Source organism: Polistes fuscatus, unplaced genomic scaffold (assembly GCF_010416935.1).
Source record: "Polistes fuscatus isolate 324 unplaced genomic scaffold, CU_Pfus_HIC Scaffold15, whole genome shotgun sequence".
NCBI lineage: Eukaryota > Metazoa > Arthropoda > Insecta > Hymenoptera > Vespidae > Polistes > Polistes fuscatus.
Window position 1 is genome coordinate 924,757 of NW_025113053.1, and position 18,833 is coordinate 943,589.

The 18,833-nt window shown below is 29.6% G+C and overlaps 1 long non-coding RNA gene across 1 annotated transcript; it reads left to right on the forward strand.

Annotated features, from left to right (window-relative positions):
* The first annotated feature begins 17,795 nt into the window (after positions 1–17,795).
* Positions 17,796–18,178, forward strand: LOC122514668. The gene is made up of 3 exons (XR_006303100.1): positions 17,796–17,862; positions 17,924–18,013; positions 18,094–18,178. It is a non-coding gene; the product is annotated as an uncharacterized LOC122514668 (long non-coding RNA).
* Positions 18,179–18,833: the final 655 nt, after the last annotated feature.

The following is an 18,833-nucleotide window of genomic DNA, read 5'->3' on the forward strand; positions in this document are numbered from 1 at the left end:
GGAAAGAGGAAGTGAATGGAATAGCGTGTCGGAAAGATGAGTACATTTTGCCCACGCGTGATCTAAATTCGAACAATAAGAGATAATCGAACGTACGCGGCATTGAGTAACGAGCTGCCATTATGTAATCTAATTGAAAGGAACCTTCTTTCATTTATCAGGGCAGATAATCTGCTAGCTCCTTATTGATGTCGTATCGATTCGTACGTTCTAGATTAAAAAGGCAACCTTTTACGTAATGAACGCAGTACATATACATACATTTAACCCCGGGATTAATTATTAGAGAAAGTCGAGATTTCATTTTCAAATATAATATATAAAATAATATATACGATTTATATATCGGCTTTCAAAGATATTAAGGACACGCTTTAGTTTATAAAACTTATATGATAAAGTATTTCAGTTTTTTATATACATAAGTGTATGTGCGTATATACGCATAAACATATATGTATAGATATACACACATATATATGAGGGAATAATAGTAAACACGCTTCTTCATCTTTTATCAATTATCTTTCAGGTAAGGTTAAGATGTCTCCTTTTACGGAGTACAAAGTATCACGATCATTGTGTAAGCTATCTCAGCGCGATACTTTATATATTTACTAATATATATTTAATATTTACGTACTTAATATATTTACTCTTGCACAGAATTTTTATATATTTAAATGTGTAGTTATAGGAAAGAGAATATCCGCATAAATATACTCTGTGCGGCAAGTCAAACGTGTGTTCTACTCTTCACTCATATATACCTGTTGTATTAAATAAATATAATACTCAAATGCTATTAAATAGAAATTATATATTACTATTACTATATACATACGTATATGTATTTGTTCTACAAATTATATAAATAAAATGTGATATAGAAAATGCAAAAAGTTAAAGATTATAATGAATCGATCCTAAATTAATTGAACTTGATACTTGTTTCAACATAATTCATAAAAGATTAAAAATGAATACACGTCTACCGTTAAGACATTATAAAAATATTTAAAAGTTAAAAATATTTTGTGTGTGTAGAAATAGAGAAATAATAAATGAAAGCGGGGGGGGGGGAAGATAAGCACGTTTAGAACGAAATGTTTCATATCTGCTCTCTTATTTTACCGATTTTTCATTTGTTATTCTACAGAATATCTTGGAAATGTGAGAAATGTGAAGAATGAGAATTTTCTACATTGTCGGTTTTTTTTTTTGACGTTGTCAACAATGCCTAGGCATTTCGGTGAATCTCGGATTTCCTACTTGGACAGAAACATATATAAAAATCCAATGTCACAGTGCTTGTCTGCGATTAACTATTTTCATTTCTAGTATCTTTTCTAATATATACTAAAGAGAACAAACTATAGGTTTTTCAATTTTACATGAGATAGTGGAACAAACTAATAATTTCATTTCCTTTGTAGTGTTTTTTGTGCAATTTCGTAAAAGAAAGAAAAATTAAAGGAATATTCTAATAGCACAAGATCTGGGTAGAAAAGAAGAAAACTGTATTATAATGAAGAAATATATCACATTATTATACATTGGGCGGCATTAAATAATATAAAATGTATTTGTTATTTCGTTTAACGATTGCTACATAAATCTTCTTTGAAATAATATGTTCATATATTTGATACCGGGAGTGATTTTGTAAGTGAAGATATGAAACGAATTATTTACTACATATATCTATAATTTAAAGCACAGATAAGTGTTTTAATAGCTCAATAATGTAACAAATTCATTGTAATTTTTAAGACAATTTCCTACTACGATTGTACATTTAATATTATTAATAAATGTATATTTTCTAAAAATATTTGTGTATTAGCATATTTTATTTACATATACGTAAAGTAGAATATAATTAATTTAACTATCATTAATGAATTTAAAACATTTAAATGTTTGGCGAATTTTATAGACTCCTTGGAATAATGTAATAAGAGACAATTTAAAAAAAAAAAGTTATAGAAAAAATCATTATTTAAATTTAGAAATTAAAAAATTAAAAATCATTATTTAAACATAGAAGCTCACAAGTCCACTTTTCGCGTAATCACATTCATCTTACAAAGGGACCTTACACTTACAAGGGGACCTTACACTTAGTCCGACACGGATTTTAACGAGCTTTGGTATATTAGTAATATACTTTGAGGTTGTTACCGTGGTAAAGTATTTTGTCCTAACGCTCAACCATTTTTGAGAAAAAAGCTTTTGAAGTTTTGGTTTTTGTTGTATACATATTTATATTACCTTAAATTCTACCGTATTTTAAATGGCGCGCTAGCGTATCTAGTAGCGTTCTCGCTTTTCGTGTCGCTAGTTAGTGTTCGATCCTTCATGGGGCAAGTTTTTTTTAATAATTTTTTTCTGTCTGTTTTCAAATTATTTTTTCATATTTTTTAATTTTTAAATATATACAGGAAAGAAAAAATTATTTATTATAAAAAAATTAGAAACAATAAATTTTTTCACATCTTGCGAAAATAATAAAGGAAAAGTTTATCCTTGAATTACAGTTAATATTTTATTTTTAACAGGTATATAAAAATAGATAAATCTTCAATATACTAACAAATAACAATCGTATATATTCTAATCATTAACAATTTCATGTATAATTTTTTTATATCTATGTGTTTTTTTTAACATTTATTGTACATTTATTATTATTTATTAAACGCAGGTTCCAGAGTGATAGTTCTCGTAAAAGCATTCAAAACAATTAATTTTTTCTCGCGCAATTAATAAAAGATGACTTGTTACATGAACAACGATTTTTTAAAAGAATTGTTGAAAAACAAACTTGATTAACATTTAAAAATATTTCTCTTTCATTTGGTTTTAATAATTTCAAAGCGTACCATGCATATCGAATCATTTTTTGAAAAATTTTTGATGACAATTGATGATTGACTATTGATTGTATCTTGATACAATCTTCACGAGAGATAAATCTTTATTTGTCTATTTTCATATACCTGTTAAAAATAAAATGTTAATTGTAATTCAAGAATTAAATTTTCCTTTATTATTATCGCAAGATGTGAAAAAATTTATTATTTCTAATTTTTTTGTAATAAATAATTTTTTCTTTCCTGTATATATTTAAAAAATAAAAAATATGAAAAAAAAATTAGAAAACAGAAAGAGAAAAATTATTAAAAAAAATTTCCTCTATGAAGGATCGAACACTAACTAGCGGCACGAAAAGCGAGAACGCTACTAAATACGTTAGCGCAATGCTTGAAAGACGGACGAATTTAAGATAATATAAACATGTATACAACAAAAACCAAAACTTCAAAAGCTTTTTTCTCAAAAATGGTTGAGCGTTAGGACAAAATACTTTACCACGGTAACAACCTCAAAGTATACTACTAATATACCAAAGCTCGTTAAAATCCGTGTCGGACTAAGTGTAAGGTCCCCTTGTAAGTGTAAGGTCCCCTTTTTAGTTACTAATCTGACCATCAATGGGCGATAGTAGGTACTTAATGCGATGGCGGTACAATACTATAAAATAATGCAATATTCTTTGATATTATATGATAGTATATGATAATATATGACATATACTTTGATAATATATATAGTATAGTTATATTGTAATATAGAATTTTATATAATTATATTTAATTTTTAATATATAAACATGTGTGTGCCTTCAGAAATGCATTTATATATATATTTTAAAATGAAGCAATTTAAGACACTCAAATAAAAAAGAATCCAAAAGGTTTGATGTTAAATCCAACGATGATCACCTGTAACAAGAAGAAAACTATATTAATCATACAATCAAGTGATACAATAGCCTGACATATAAGTGGTCCAATTCGCAGATGCACTTTTCAATTGAATCCTTTATTTACTTTTTATCAAATCTCTAATTACCGTTGCAATAAAATTAAATTTCAACGCTTGATTTTACATTTATATAAAGTAAATAAAAATATAAAGAAACAGGAAAAATAAGAATACTAAGTTACTAAAAAAAATAATATCTATTAATTATTACGAAATACTTTTAAACTGCATTATAAAAAAAAAGAAAAAAATTGCAAATTTAATAATATAGGATCAAAGTGAAAAATTTGAAAGACGAAACAAGAAAAGAGAAATTACTGTAATATTTACCGAACGTTATTTAAGCTTAAAAATTTAATAATACAAAAATTGTAATATTTCTGACTCTAACTAAATACATATGCATCTTTTGGACGATATAGCACACAGATTTGATGTGTCAAGGAGATGGAATGGTCCATCATCTCCAATTACAACTATAAATTAATGACGAGCAAGAATGTAATATAATAAAATATAAAATATGACTAGAAAGCTATTTTCGAAAAGTTCTAACTTGCTGTTGAACCTTTGAAAATAACTCAATAGTCTATGTAGTTGCCCTCTTCAGCCACAATTAAGTGGGGGCCTCTTCGGCCTTAGCCTCTTCTTTCTTCATCCCTGAAAACTGCATTGGACATTTTCAACGTGCAAGAAAGATAAGATATCTCATATCTTTTTTTGCAAATTAACTTTTATTTCGTTATGATTCTAATATGGAATTATAAAAAAATTAATTTATATTTAATGTTAATTATATTCAAGCTCGTATAACTATGGATGAACTTAGAGTTCATTGCATAATATTACACGAGCACATTTAATCAAACGTCCAAGCAGATAATTACAATCGATGACCTAATAACACGTCGCACTTTTAATATCAAATAACAAAATTCAATTGAAATTAAATAATGCAACAAATGTAATGCATTTTCTTGCAATATTTTCATTTTATTCATTTGTTATATTGAACTATATCAAATATTTTTCATTATAAGAGAAAGAAGAGAGTTATTGTGCGAAGTGCTAATCTCATAATACTTAAAACTAAGTATCAAATTCATCAAAGGCTTTGCCAATTTGATTCGACTCTATCTCGTTCGAGATAGAATCGAAAAAGAAATGAATCTTCCAAGTGGTTGCAAATACCTCTATAAATTATGATACATACTCAAGATTACAGAAGAGTCACAAAATAAATTAACAAAACAAGCATAATAGAATGAGATGATAAAATTTTGCAACAATTCTGTATAAACCAGGAGGCGGAATTTCCACTCCGGAGTGAAAGTAAGCCTAGTGCCTTTCCTGGGTCCTACCTACTTAAAATTAAAGTTTTCACATTCGTTCAAAGAAGTATGCTACCTGTCTGCCAATTACCAAAATTTAAAAAGAGCAAAAGCCTAAACTAGAGAGCATGCCCCGGGGCACCTCCGACACCTTAGTTCAACCACGTTTTCTAAACTTATATGCTAAAGGGTATACGTACTGATTGCTGTAATCGTCTGCCAAGGCTAGTGATTATTCCATAAAAAACTACAGCAAAAATACAAGTATACACTAGTATATATGCATACTAGTAATATACGAGTATATCAAAGTTTCCACAAATAAATGCGGTAACTCTACTATGCAAAACGATTGTTAAAAAAAAAAAAAGTTCGTATCGTACACGTGACTCTACAAGTTATTTTTATTCAATAACTTTAAAAAATAATAAGCGCGGTATTACGTGTCGCGAAACGATGTACAATGCACACACCTAAACGCACACACAGGTGCAACGTACACCGTGCAATCACTAGCACAATGACAGCCGCCAATAGGGGGAAAAGCTTAAAACTAAACCTATACTAATTGTTTCTCACCTATACGAGTAGCACCTGGGCATAGGCATAGATGAGAACGCAGAAAGTATAGGGGGGAGAAACGGGAGATTAGTATATTAGAAGCTGAAAATCCTGATCTAAAAAACATGATTAACATATATATATATATATATATATATATATATATATATATATGAACACATAAAAACATTTTATTTTATAACATATATCAAAACATTTTATTTCATTTAAGCGGGCTAAGACTCTACAAGCCATTTGGATTTGACTTTTTGATTATGCAAAAATTGTTAAATTTAATTTTTTAATATTTAAGAATTTTAAAAGAGAAAAATAAATATATATAAACAACCTCGGACGACTCCTTTCATTAAGTTGGCTGTTCTAATAAAAGAACTGGGCTTTGAGCCACCACTTAACTGCTAGAATCTATCCGTCGCGAATGAGTTTGTCTTCTTGCTCATTTATTTATAATATCGAAGTATCGATATATTACAATTAATCGCGATTAGATAAACTAAGTACGAAGCAATGCATGTAAGACATTTATTACATGCTTTTCTGGACAAAAACGAGTAAATAAATGCTCGATTTCACCACTACTAACCACGAACAAAACACGTAATAAAAAGAAAGTGCATTTATTAATTGCATTATTAATTAAATGAATTTAACCGGTGAGACAAGAAAACCTATCCTGAACTAATATAAAATATACAATACAATATACAATATAATATACAATTTTCATGAGTAACTCCTAGAAAGGAATTACTCATGTGCTCGTCACTAATTTATTTAAATAATTACAACCAGTAACTCGTGCCGATTAGGACCTTTCATCCTCGACATGATTGAGCACCGGAGGGACTTTAAATTTTAACTCACGGCATAAGAAGTTCTATGATGGCTCCAAAACACTCCTACTTCGCAGCAAGTATTGTAGAATGCGAGTATCGAAGATCCATCGAAGATCCACCGAAGATCCATCGAAGATCCATCGAAGATCCATCGAAGATCCATCGAAGATCCACCGAAGATCCATCGAAGATCCACCGAAGATCCATCGAAGATCCATCGAAGATCCATCGAAGAATTCATTCCACATCTTTGATAAGGTAGAAAGTCCGTCGTCATATCTGTAAAATAAAATAGAACAAAACGATAAGTTATTTGCAATATAATCCAAAATCATATAAAATAAAATCGAATAAAATGTAAATAAAAATAGATACTTACAATGCATTCCAATGGGATGAAACCGAAATTTTATTATACGACGAACAACACTGATTCTAATTCGCGTTTGATTTTAATTTGTTTTACGCCCGATCACTGATTCTACACAACTAATTCAAAGACTGCTTTGCACACAGTCAATGCAAGTAGAAAAATCTTCATTGATGCAATGGCTCTAATACGCGAACAGTCTGTGCGACTGTTTAAAGATAAAAATACAACTTTACTCGAGCAAACTCTAATGCAATTACTGCATTGGTCGCAGTTAATTTAATATATACATTTCAAAAATAGTTCGCGAACGCGACGAAATTGAAATGAAAACGAACGAACGTGCTTCTAATCCGTGATTTTAATTATATTTAACGATACAACACTCCCGTATATTGCTTCGCGCACGATAGCAATGCACGAACACTTGCAACACTTCACAAACACAATTCACAAACACTTCCAACACTGATATATTCCCATGATGATCTGAAACAAAAATAAAAACAAAATTATAAATATCATTGTTGTAAATAAAAAAATTATTATAATTATTGAGAAAGTGTTTAAAATAAAAATTGACTTACGTTTATTCTTCAGTGATGAATGCACGATGGGTATCCTACCCTTAGGATGACGATGAGCACACGTTTAAACCGAATAGAAGAAACTTACGGAGTTTCTTTACCCGAAAAAACGAAACTTTTACATACGGCGTACAACACTGATTCTACTTTCCGATTCTTTTATATTTTATTTTTACGATGCAACACACGAGTACCTCATTGCCTACGCGCTCGATTGCAATGATGTTCTGAAACAGAAAAAGAAAAAGAACAATTAATATCGTTATAATAAAAAACCATTAAAGTTATCATAGAAACGTTTAATAGGAAAATATACTTACTTTTAGTCTTCATTGATGACTGCAGGATGGGTATCCTACCCTTAGGATGACGATGAATAAAATAAAATTAAATAAAACTCTGAAAAGCTGAAACATACTAAAAAGATTATAGAACAATATATCCTGTGAATCATTCCTGAAGGCATTGCACACTTTTAAACATATTTTATCATAAAGAATCAATATAAATTCAAGCAATATTAATTGCCTTTATCTCATTACTTGTATAGAATTACATATAAAGTATTTAATATCAGTAAAAATTGTTAATAAAAATCGATAACGTTATATATATATAATAGTTTAATACGTCACTTTCGTTAGATCTTAGCTCGTTGAAGGATTGATCAGGAATGAACACGTAACCGCGTCCTTCATGTCGAACGTTCGGCTGTCTTTGTTTTGTTTTCGGCTGTCTTCGTTTCTTCTGTTCTCACTTCGAGAAATTTCTGGAATATACGTACACATTCGTTATTGCCCGTAGATAGAATATTTTGTTTTCTTATTTTCTCTCTCTCTCTCTCTAACTTTCGTTCTCACTCTTTGTATACATTTCTGTATGGTTTAAAAACAAGAATAACGCTTACCTCGATGAATATGAAGATAAAAAAGAGTAAACACAATTGTTAGACTGAATATATGTATTCCTGCTGGGCTCTCCTAATGCTCGGTACCTAAAAAAGGAAAAAAAAGATTACATATTGCAATTTTTTGTCTCCTTTTTTGAACATAGCTATAGTTGTGCTAGTTCGCCATTCATCGGGTATTCTGTGTTGGTATAGGAATTTTTGAATTAGAAATGTTAACTGTTGTGTAAGACGTTGGCCACCATATTTTAGTAATTCGTTTGGAATGCCATCTTGCCCTGAGCTCTTCCTATTCTTTAGTTCTCGGATAGCTGTTTCTACATCACTGGTCTCAATTTGTACGTCGTTTTTAGTTACTATTTCTGGTGTATTTAGTTCCACTGTGAGTTCTTCTGATTTATAGAGTTCTGTTAAATAACTAACCCAGGTTTCTCTTGTGATCTGATTTGTTTCGACCATTTCATTGACCTCTTTTCTTTGATTTCTAATAAAGCGCCAGATTTGTTTTTGGAATCCATAAAAGTCACTCTCCATTCTCTTCGAAAAAATCTCCCAATAATGGTGTTTTGTTTGCCTTACTAATGTCGTTGTTTGATTCCGGCTTTGTCTATACATTTAGTATGATTCAGGTGTTCGTAATGTTCTATAGTTGAGGTACGCTATTTTCTTTTGTTTGCATATTTCCTTAATCTCTGGGCGGAACCAAGGAGTTTTGATCATTCTAGCCCGGTTTTTTACAGCTCGTGTTCCCAGGGCTTCATATGCAGCTTCTAAAATGTTGGTTTTCAGTTTCTCCCAGGTTGTATTTATATTATCCCCTTTTTTTATTGGGTTTATTTCGATTTTATCCTTCAATCTGTTCTCATATAGTTGTTTAGTTGGTAAGTTCCATAGTGATTCGATGTTTATTTTCGATTCTTGAGTTGCTCGAGCAAGGTTGCTTTGGGGTTTAAACTTCATTCTTATTTTTGCGAGTAGCAGGCTATGATCGCTTCCTTCATCCGCGGAATTTAACGTCCTGATGTCTAGTATTTGGTGTGGTTGAATGTATCTATTGGTAACAATATAATCAATTGTGGACGAAGTCTCTGGTGTTGCTGTATGTGAATTTATAGTGCTCTTTATGGTTATAAAATGTATTATTAATCCTTAGCTCGTTAAATGTGCATAACTGTGTCATAAGTTCTCCATTATCATTTAACACATCTTCGTTGAACCTTTGTTTAATTCCAGGTATTATTTCATTTCCGATGCTGGCGTTAAAATCTCCAAGGATTATTATTTGTTGGTTACTTGGTAATGATCCGACTATATTTTGTAGTTGGTCGTAGAAGGCTTCTATTTCTTCTTTTGGTTTATTATCTTCGGGTGCATAAATTGACACTATATTTAATTTTTGATCTTCCGCTTTCATTTTTACAACCAAGATTCGTGAAGATACGTAACATTAGTTGTATTTATATTTTTATGCGATTTTAGGCAATGTACTTGATGAGGCTTCTGAACACAATTATGCCGCCGATGCATCATCCATGGGTGCTAGAGTCGTATTAGGGAAACTAAAAAAGCGTGCTGATAAATCTGATGGCAATCCTGGAGCTGTTATTGGGTCAGCACTTGCTACTGTGTCATCGCCTATAATAGCGAGGCTGCCGAAAATGGTTTCTCTCACTCGTGATGTTCAACGTGCTCGTAAAGTCAATGTGGAAGCTGTGGAAAACCCCCAATTACGCAAAGGTGTTGATGTATCCGGATGTTTTTTCCATTTTTCGCAGTGCGTTTGCCGTAAAGTGCAAAGTTTACGGTTGTAAAAACAGTACAATAACGATGTTAGGTTTGCGCTGAATGTGCAGATGTTAATGGCTATTGCTTTTGTGCCTAAACATGATGTATGTGCTGCGTTTGATGAACTGGTCCGGTGTAAATATTATGAAGAAAATGAAGTGGTTTTGGAGCCTTTTTTTTTTTTAGTTAGTTACTTTAGTTACGTGGATTGGTGTTTCTTCACATAGCAGTAAGCGACGATTGAAGCTATATTTTTCGTTTGGGCTATGGAATTGTCATGATGTTGTACTTCAAGACCTAATGAGGACAAACAATTCACTCGAGGGTTGGCACAACTCATTTAACGGTAAAGTTCGTGTTAATCATGCATCATTGTCCAAGTATATTAGTGTCCTGAAGTGTGAGCAGTCCATTACTGAATGTTTATTAGTGCAAATGAATACTAGGATGACGGTTGCTGCTAAAAAGAGGAGGATTTACGTGGACGTTGATTTACGGCTTAAAAATATTGTAACTGATTATGATCTAGCTAAAAAGTTACAGTTTCTTCATGATATTGCTGCTGTATTGTCATTATAATTTTTTTATCCATTAATTTTTCAGTTATTATTGATAATACCAAGATTAAAGTAAAATATCGGTAATTGTTCAATTTATTATGTTCCACTGCCAAAGAAGTAATTATTCTCAATCCCATCCTAATTGTTATAAGGTTGAATAGTCGCGATTAAAAAGTCGTCGGTTGAATTGTCATCCGGTTGAAAAGTCGTCAGTTGAAATGTCGCGGTGAACAGTCGCGGTTGAAATGTCTCGTTGGTTGAAATGTTACAGAACCCTCACAGTCATGTCAATGGTAGTGGTCACAGTGTTAGTTACATCATTCGCATTGTGACAATCGAAGACAAATCCATTTGGAATTGATGAAATCAAGTAAATTATAAACGAGGCTTATGGATTGCCAATTTTTATATCCATTATTGAAGCAGCATCATTTACCATTACTATGTTTTACGATTTATACAATCTGATAATATTAAACAAATTAAACAATTTGATATGGGATTTGTATGCACATTTTTATTGGATTTTTGTTTATACTTTCAAGATTTTTCTAATAAGCAACATATGTGAAACAGCTAAAACGGAAGTATGTTATTTTTAATAATTATTATTTCTTGATGGTTGTGGTGGTGGGGGTGGGGGGTGATTTATTTTTTAATCAATAACATGATTTTTATCAAATTTCTTATAAATATCATTTTTAAAGATATTAATGATAGTATACATAAATTTTCTTTGTGTTTTTCTATATACCGTTTTTATTATGGGTGTTGGAAATTTTATTTTTGATAGATATCTTTTATAGTTGTATTTATAAATTATTTTTTCTATTTCTATATGCCGGGAACACTGGAAATATTCTTTGCGAATTATACGAGCCTTCGACAAGCAAGAAATTTCGCGAACAAGTAAGAAACAAAAATGGGTGACAATATTAAAAAAAAAAAAAAAAAGAAAACAAACTTTTGACTGCATTTTAAACGTAGACGAAAACGTATAGTTTTCCCTTCTTTATGGTGAAAAGTTTATCGAATGCAAATCATTTTTATAATTATTGGATTATACGAATTTGGTAATTTTATTATAATTAAATTTTTGATAGTAATAATAAACAGATATTAAGATTTATATTATATTATCAAATTCGTATATAATTTATTATAAATAATTTTATAATAGAAAAGAAAAAACTTTTTTGAAGATCTTGCAATTTGTTTTTAATTTCAGATTCGAAATTTTATGTTTCAATTATTACAAAATCGTTTGACGTTTACTACATTTTTTACGCGGATTTTTCGATCTGGATCATACATTTTTATACAGCGTAAGTTTGTTATAAAATTATATCTCGTTTAAATATTTTTTCAAACACATTAGTGAAATATTAAAATTTTTATGAATTTTTTAGGTAATCGGTTCTATCACAACATATCTCGTTATACTTATTCAAGTTGGCGATGAACCTATATAATTTATAACAATACGAATTATAATTCAACATCTAACAATCTAAGTTGAATAAATTAAAAATTGGTTTTATTTTTTTTTCATAAAACAAATAGGCCAGTCAACGCGGGCCAAACCCGGAACTTTTCTTGTTTATGCTTCAAAATTTGACCTAAGGGTAAGTTGACGACGCTGAATCGAATGGTGCTAATTATAATAAAATCAGCAACCGGCATCTTGGGGAAAAAGGGTAAAAAAGGGTAAAATATAGCCTTATCTTAGAATCTAGGCATTTAATCGAAAAAAGTTTCAAACAAAAGTTGTAGAGAATTAAAATATACATAAAAAATGTTCTATGAGTTATCTTCGTATTTTCAAAAATAAGCGCATAAAATTGGATTGAAGATGGGAAAAAAATTTTAAGAGTGGGAGAAGGTAAGCTTATCCCTCCGTCGCGTTTTACACGCGAGCGAGCTAGTATGCGTGCGAGCGTCCGTGTGCACTAATACACAAACGAAGGATCTTCGGCAATCTTCGGGACTCTCGGTCTTGAATGAAAGTGCGAGTGAGAGAACAAACCAATACTTCTCTCTTTTTATTTATCATGCGATAACGAGTATTATTGTCCTTGGCCATCGATTGTTGAGCCTTCTGATATTTCTCTTTTTATATTTTTTCTTTCGGTAGCGAGAATTTTACGTCTTGGCCATCGAGCGTCGAGCCTTTTGTATACGAGTGCGAGTGAGAAAGAAAACCGATATTTCTCTCTTTCTATTTTTTCTTTCGGTAGCGAGAATTTTTCGTTTGGCCATCGTGCGTCGAGCGTTCTATATATCTATATATATCGGCGTATAAGCGCGGCACTTTTAAATCGAATCTTGATGCTTATTGCACGCATTCTTTATTTATTGTCAAAAATAATGAACCTTGAGTAAAAAAAATAATAATTTATTTAACAGAAACTATTATTATTTAGTTGAGAGTAAAAATAATGAATTAATTTTGTGTCTCGCCATAAAATTAATTAGAATAATTAATTGATGTAAATTCTTTGTCTCACAAAAATTTATTTGTATATCAAATTGAATACGTATTCTTTTTAAGACGAAATTTAAAATTTAAATATTTTTCCTATTAAATTATTTATTTTATAAAATTCTAAATTACTGACTTTTTGTCTCGTAAAAATTTATTAGTGTATCAAATTAAATACATATTTGAAAAAGAAGAATTTTATATCCACACATAAAATTAATTCAAGATATATATGAAAGGATATTCTAAAAACGTGGAATTTATTTTTTGTCTATACATATTTTTAATTCATTTTTATTATGTTATAAGAAAACAGTAATGCATTCCGATTCATCTTCGAAGTCTTAAGAATTGTACGAAATAAATTGAACAATTATCAAGTGGTGCGTTAGCGTAAGGAGTAACGTCTTCGCTTCTCGCGCTGGGTATTTAACGTTCGATTCTTTGTGGGGGAATTATTTTTTTCTAAGTTTTTCTATCCTTAACAAGGAGACGGTCAGTGAGTCCCACCTCAGATTTTTTCAAATTTTGCACTAACGATAAAAAATTTATTAAGAAATCAACATTATTACGTGAGTAATAAAGTTACTAATTATAAATTAAATAATATCCAATAAATAACAAAAATTAATTTTTAACGTGCCGAAGCGAGACATTTTTTAGGATATTTACAGGATGAATTTGTAATTTAAGTAATAAATCTTCCTTTATTTGTGCAAGATGTAAAAAAATTTATTGCTTTTAATTTTTTTGTAATAATTTTAATTTTTTTCTATATATAATTAGAAATTAGGAAACGTAAAAACAATTTATATAACCTAAGGATAGAAAAACGTATAAAAAAAATAATTCCCCCACGAAGAATCGAACGTTAAATACCCAGCGCGAGAAGCGAAGACGTTACTACTTACGCTAACGCACCACTTGATAATAGCTCAATTTATTTCATACAATTCTTAAGACTTCGAAGATAAATCAGAATGCATTACTATTTTCTTATAACATAATAAAAATGAATTAAAATATGTATAGACAAAAAATAAATTCCACGTTTTTAGAATATCCTTTCATATATATTAATTATGTGTGGTTATAAAATTCTTCTTTTTCAAATATGTATTTAATTTGATAACTAATAAATTTTTACGAGACAAAAAGTCAGTAATTTAAAATTTTATAAAATACATAATTTAATAGGAAAAATATTTAAATTTTAAATTTCGTCTTAAAGAGAATACGTATTCAATTTGATATACAAATAAATTTTTGTGAGGCAAAGAATTTATATCAATTAATTATTCTAATTAATTTTATGGCGAGACACAAAATTAATTCATTATTTTTACTCTCAACTAAATAATAATAGTTTCTGTTAAAATGAATTATTATTTTTTTTACTCAAGGTTCATTATTTTTGACAATAAATAAAGAAACGGCGTGCATAAGCATCAAGATTCGATTTAAAAGTGCCGCGCTTATACGCCGATATATATAGATATATAGAACGCTCGACGCACGATGGCCAAAACGAAAAATTCTCGCTACCGAAAGAAAAAATAGAAAGAGAGAAATATCGGTTTTCTTTCTCACTCGCACTCGTATACAAAAGGCTCGACGCTCGATGGCCAAGACGTAAAATTCTCGCTACCGAAAGAAAAAATATAAAAAGAGAAATATCAGAAGGCTCAACAATCGATGGCCAAGGACAATAATACTCGTTATCGCATGATAAATAAAAAGAGAGAAGTATTGGTTTGTTCTCTCACTCGCACTTTCATTCAAGACCGAGAGTCCCGAAGATTGCCGAAGATCCTTCGTTTGTGTATTAGTGCACACGGACGCTCGCACGCATACTAGCTCGCTCGCGTGTAAAACGCGACGGAGGGATAAGCTTGCTTTCTCCCACTCTTACAATTTTGTTCCCATCTTCAATCCAATTTTATTCGCTTATTTTTGAAAATACGAAGATAACTCATAGAACATTTTTTTAGTATTTTTCAATTCTCTACAACTTTTGTTTGAAACTTTTTTCGATTAAATGCCTAGATTCTAAGATAAGGCCATTTTTTACCCTTTTTTACCCTTTTTCTCAAAACCTCGGAATCAAATTTAAATAAAATTAGCACCATTCGATTCAGCGTCGTCAACTTACCCTTAGGACAAAGATGCACGCGTTTGCCTAAGAATCTGGAAGTTAGGCCCGCGTTGACTGGCCTAATCGGGAATTTTCCAGGGAGATGACGAGAAACAACGGGAGACGATGGAGGGGTTGGGTATAAGTAGGCGACGGGAAGGACTGGTGGTGGTTGCGTTTTTCTGAGAGTTCAATAATAATTGACGAGTAATAAGTGTAACGGGGAGTACGGAAGACAACGGGAAACGGCGAAGGATTACGATAGGCGACTACGAGTCGGATTCGGGTGTTCCTTGCGGTTGTTTTCGGACGTAGGGGGTTACACTTATTGTTAGCATTAGATCGTTAGATTATAGATACTTACCATTATATTTCTTACAAACATTATACCTTGTTATATTTATTTTTAATAAATAAATACTTTACTGTTCCATTATAAATATATCTCATCACTATACGTAAATCTTACAATAATTAATATAGATAAATAATTTTATACATTTTTTTCATTTGTTCTTATTGCTATTATATTTAAACTTCTGTACGAATAAATAAAAAGAAAAGACATGAGAAGAATATATGAAGAAAAAAATAATAAGGAAATAAGGAAAAAAAGATAAATATCTTCATTATATAAACAATCTATGAATAGTATATATAACGGGTAAGAAATTAATACTCGTAAGTGGGTTCTCATCAACGATCGCAGGAAAAAGGGGGTCATTCTTCACTAATACTAATGCAAACGCTCTTAGGTATAAGAATAATATCTAATAGGAAGGTGTGATAAAATACAATGTACGTATGAGTTATGGCAAAGCAAGTAGGGTAGTATGGTATCAACACTGTACGAGGAATGTTCTACGTTTTGTTTTGTATCTACGAATTATTTCACAACAAAAAAATATATTCTGGTGAGTTAAAATTAATTAGTGTCTCAACTTAGATAAGAAAAAAGAAGAAAGAAAAGAACAAAAAATATTAAATAAAGCGGACATTACGAAAGAATAATTGTCAAAATGTTTAGATCGAAAGATTTCCGACTAAGTTTTAAACCATTAATAACAATTAATTCGATATTTTCGACCGGTTTGATAGAATATTTTATCGATTATAAAATAAACGTGATCGGTTTGATTTACGTTACAATTGGTATTATTTTATACGTTATCCTGTCATATGTATTTAGTTTTTATTTTATGATGATCGAGGGTACGCAACAGATACTTGTACGGTGGTTGTATAAATCATACATTATTATTAATTTCGTTTTTTATATTGTTGCAATTACGGCAGGTGTTCTAAGATGAAAGGTAGAAATTTATTCGTAAAAAAAATTTGGTTACGTGATAACTTGTGTTATATTTTTTACAGGAAATAAGACGTTTAACAATACAAATAGAAACTTGTACTAGATCAATGGATAAACTTAATATACCGATGAATTTGTCAAAAAGTTTTCGACAACAGTGTTTTATAATAATTATGTTTATCATAGATTTTCCTTTTATAAACTTAACCGTAAAAAGTTATTGGAAATTGTGCATTTGTTTTTATTTAGAACGTTATCCGTCCCTCGTATTGTTGATCAACGATCTTACTTATGTATTTTGGATGAGGCAAGTAGTTTTATTTATTTAAAAAACAAAAAAAATGCAATTTATATATTAAGAAATTTCGATTAATTTCAAATGTTAAATAGGTATATAAAAACGAAATTAAATGAATTGAACGAATTATTAAAAAGTATGTTAACTACGAGTATCGATTCGCCGCAACATAATATAAAGTACTTAGAATAAATAATAAAGGTAATAATAATAATAATGATTTAGTATCATCTGGTATTTATCGAACGTATAAATCTAACGAGGAAGCTGTTAAGATGAAAAAAATTCGGTAATTATTATATATATACAATTTAAATATATTTCTTATATATTTTATTTTATATATTTGCACTTTTATTTCATCGTATTATTTCTTTATGTACATTCATTAAAATAATTTCTAATATTTGTTTATATTAAAGGAAAATACATTTAGAATTAATCAAATGTGCCAGAAACGCAAATGACGCATATGGAATACATATTTTAATGTCCATATCAACGATATTCTTTTTAATAACTATTGTCGCATACAATCTGTACTTTCATATAATTATTGGAAAGTATCGTTCAAATATTTATGAGGCATTTACGATTTATCATTGGATTATTTTTTTTTCCTTCAAGATCATTTTAATTAGTTATATATGTACGAAAATTATCACCGAAGTATGTTTCGAAAATATTAAATATTTCTTTTTTTTTATTGAAAAAATTTTATTACAAAAAAAAATATTTAACAACATTTGTATTCATTTCGTATCATTTTTGTTTACATGCAAAAAATACCGGAGATATTCTATGCGAATTGTACGAACCGTCAATTAGTAAGGAATTACGTGCTGAGGTATTTTAATTAATAAATATATATTATAAAGATTATTATTAATCTTTGTTAATCATCGTAGATCCGTGATTTTATTATACAACTTATACAAAATCCACTTTTATTAACAACCTGTGGTTTTTTTAATCTCGATTATACATTGATAAGTAACGTACGTGGCAATAATATTTACTAATTGATTTAATAATTGACTTATATTAATTACAATAAACCAATGTTTATTATTTGTAGGTAATCAGTACTGTTACAACTTATCTCGTTATTCTCATTCAAGTTGGAGACAAACCAGCGCAATTCTATCCAAATTCTACGTTATCAACAATTGATTTTTGAAAAATATCAAATCATTGTTACGTGAAATTAAAATCATTATTCTCTAATTATATTAAGAGTCTCGAAATATTCGTAATAATGTTTTCATTATTCATACGGTGTAGTTATTTTTTTATTTACAATAGATATGCTTTATTTATGTAGCCCATATAAATGTATATGTAATTGTTAAATAACATGATTTCAAACTAAATGAATAAAAAATGAGCACATTATAAGGCTTGGTAAGAATGATTAGAATAAATCGTATTATTGATTTTTTCACCAAGTATCAAACTATACTTATTAAAAATGAATAATTTCTTAATAATGTTTATATTTTTAATAATATTGTTTAAATGATAAAATATGATCACACTGTATTTAAAAACATATGTCGAATAAATAAATTGATTGTTAATATTATAAATGATCGTACGGGTTTCGTGCATAACTCTTTATTGATTTTTCATCGAATGAAGAACCAACGTATACGAATACTATTACAATATTTCTTTAATCGAACGGTTAAGGACAATTAAGATATTTGACATGATAAAGGGGGAATGTAAGGGGGAATGCATAATGTAGGGGGAAACAATAAAATGGTGCTTATTAATTCGAGATAAATACAAGTCATAATAATATCACGAAAACAC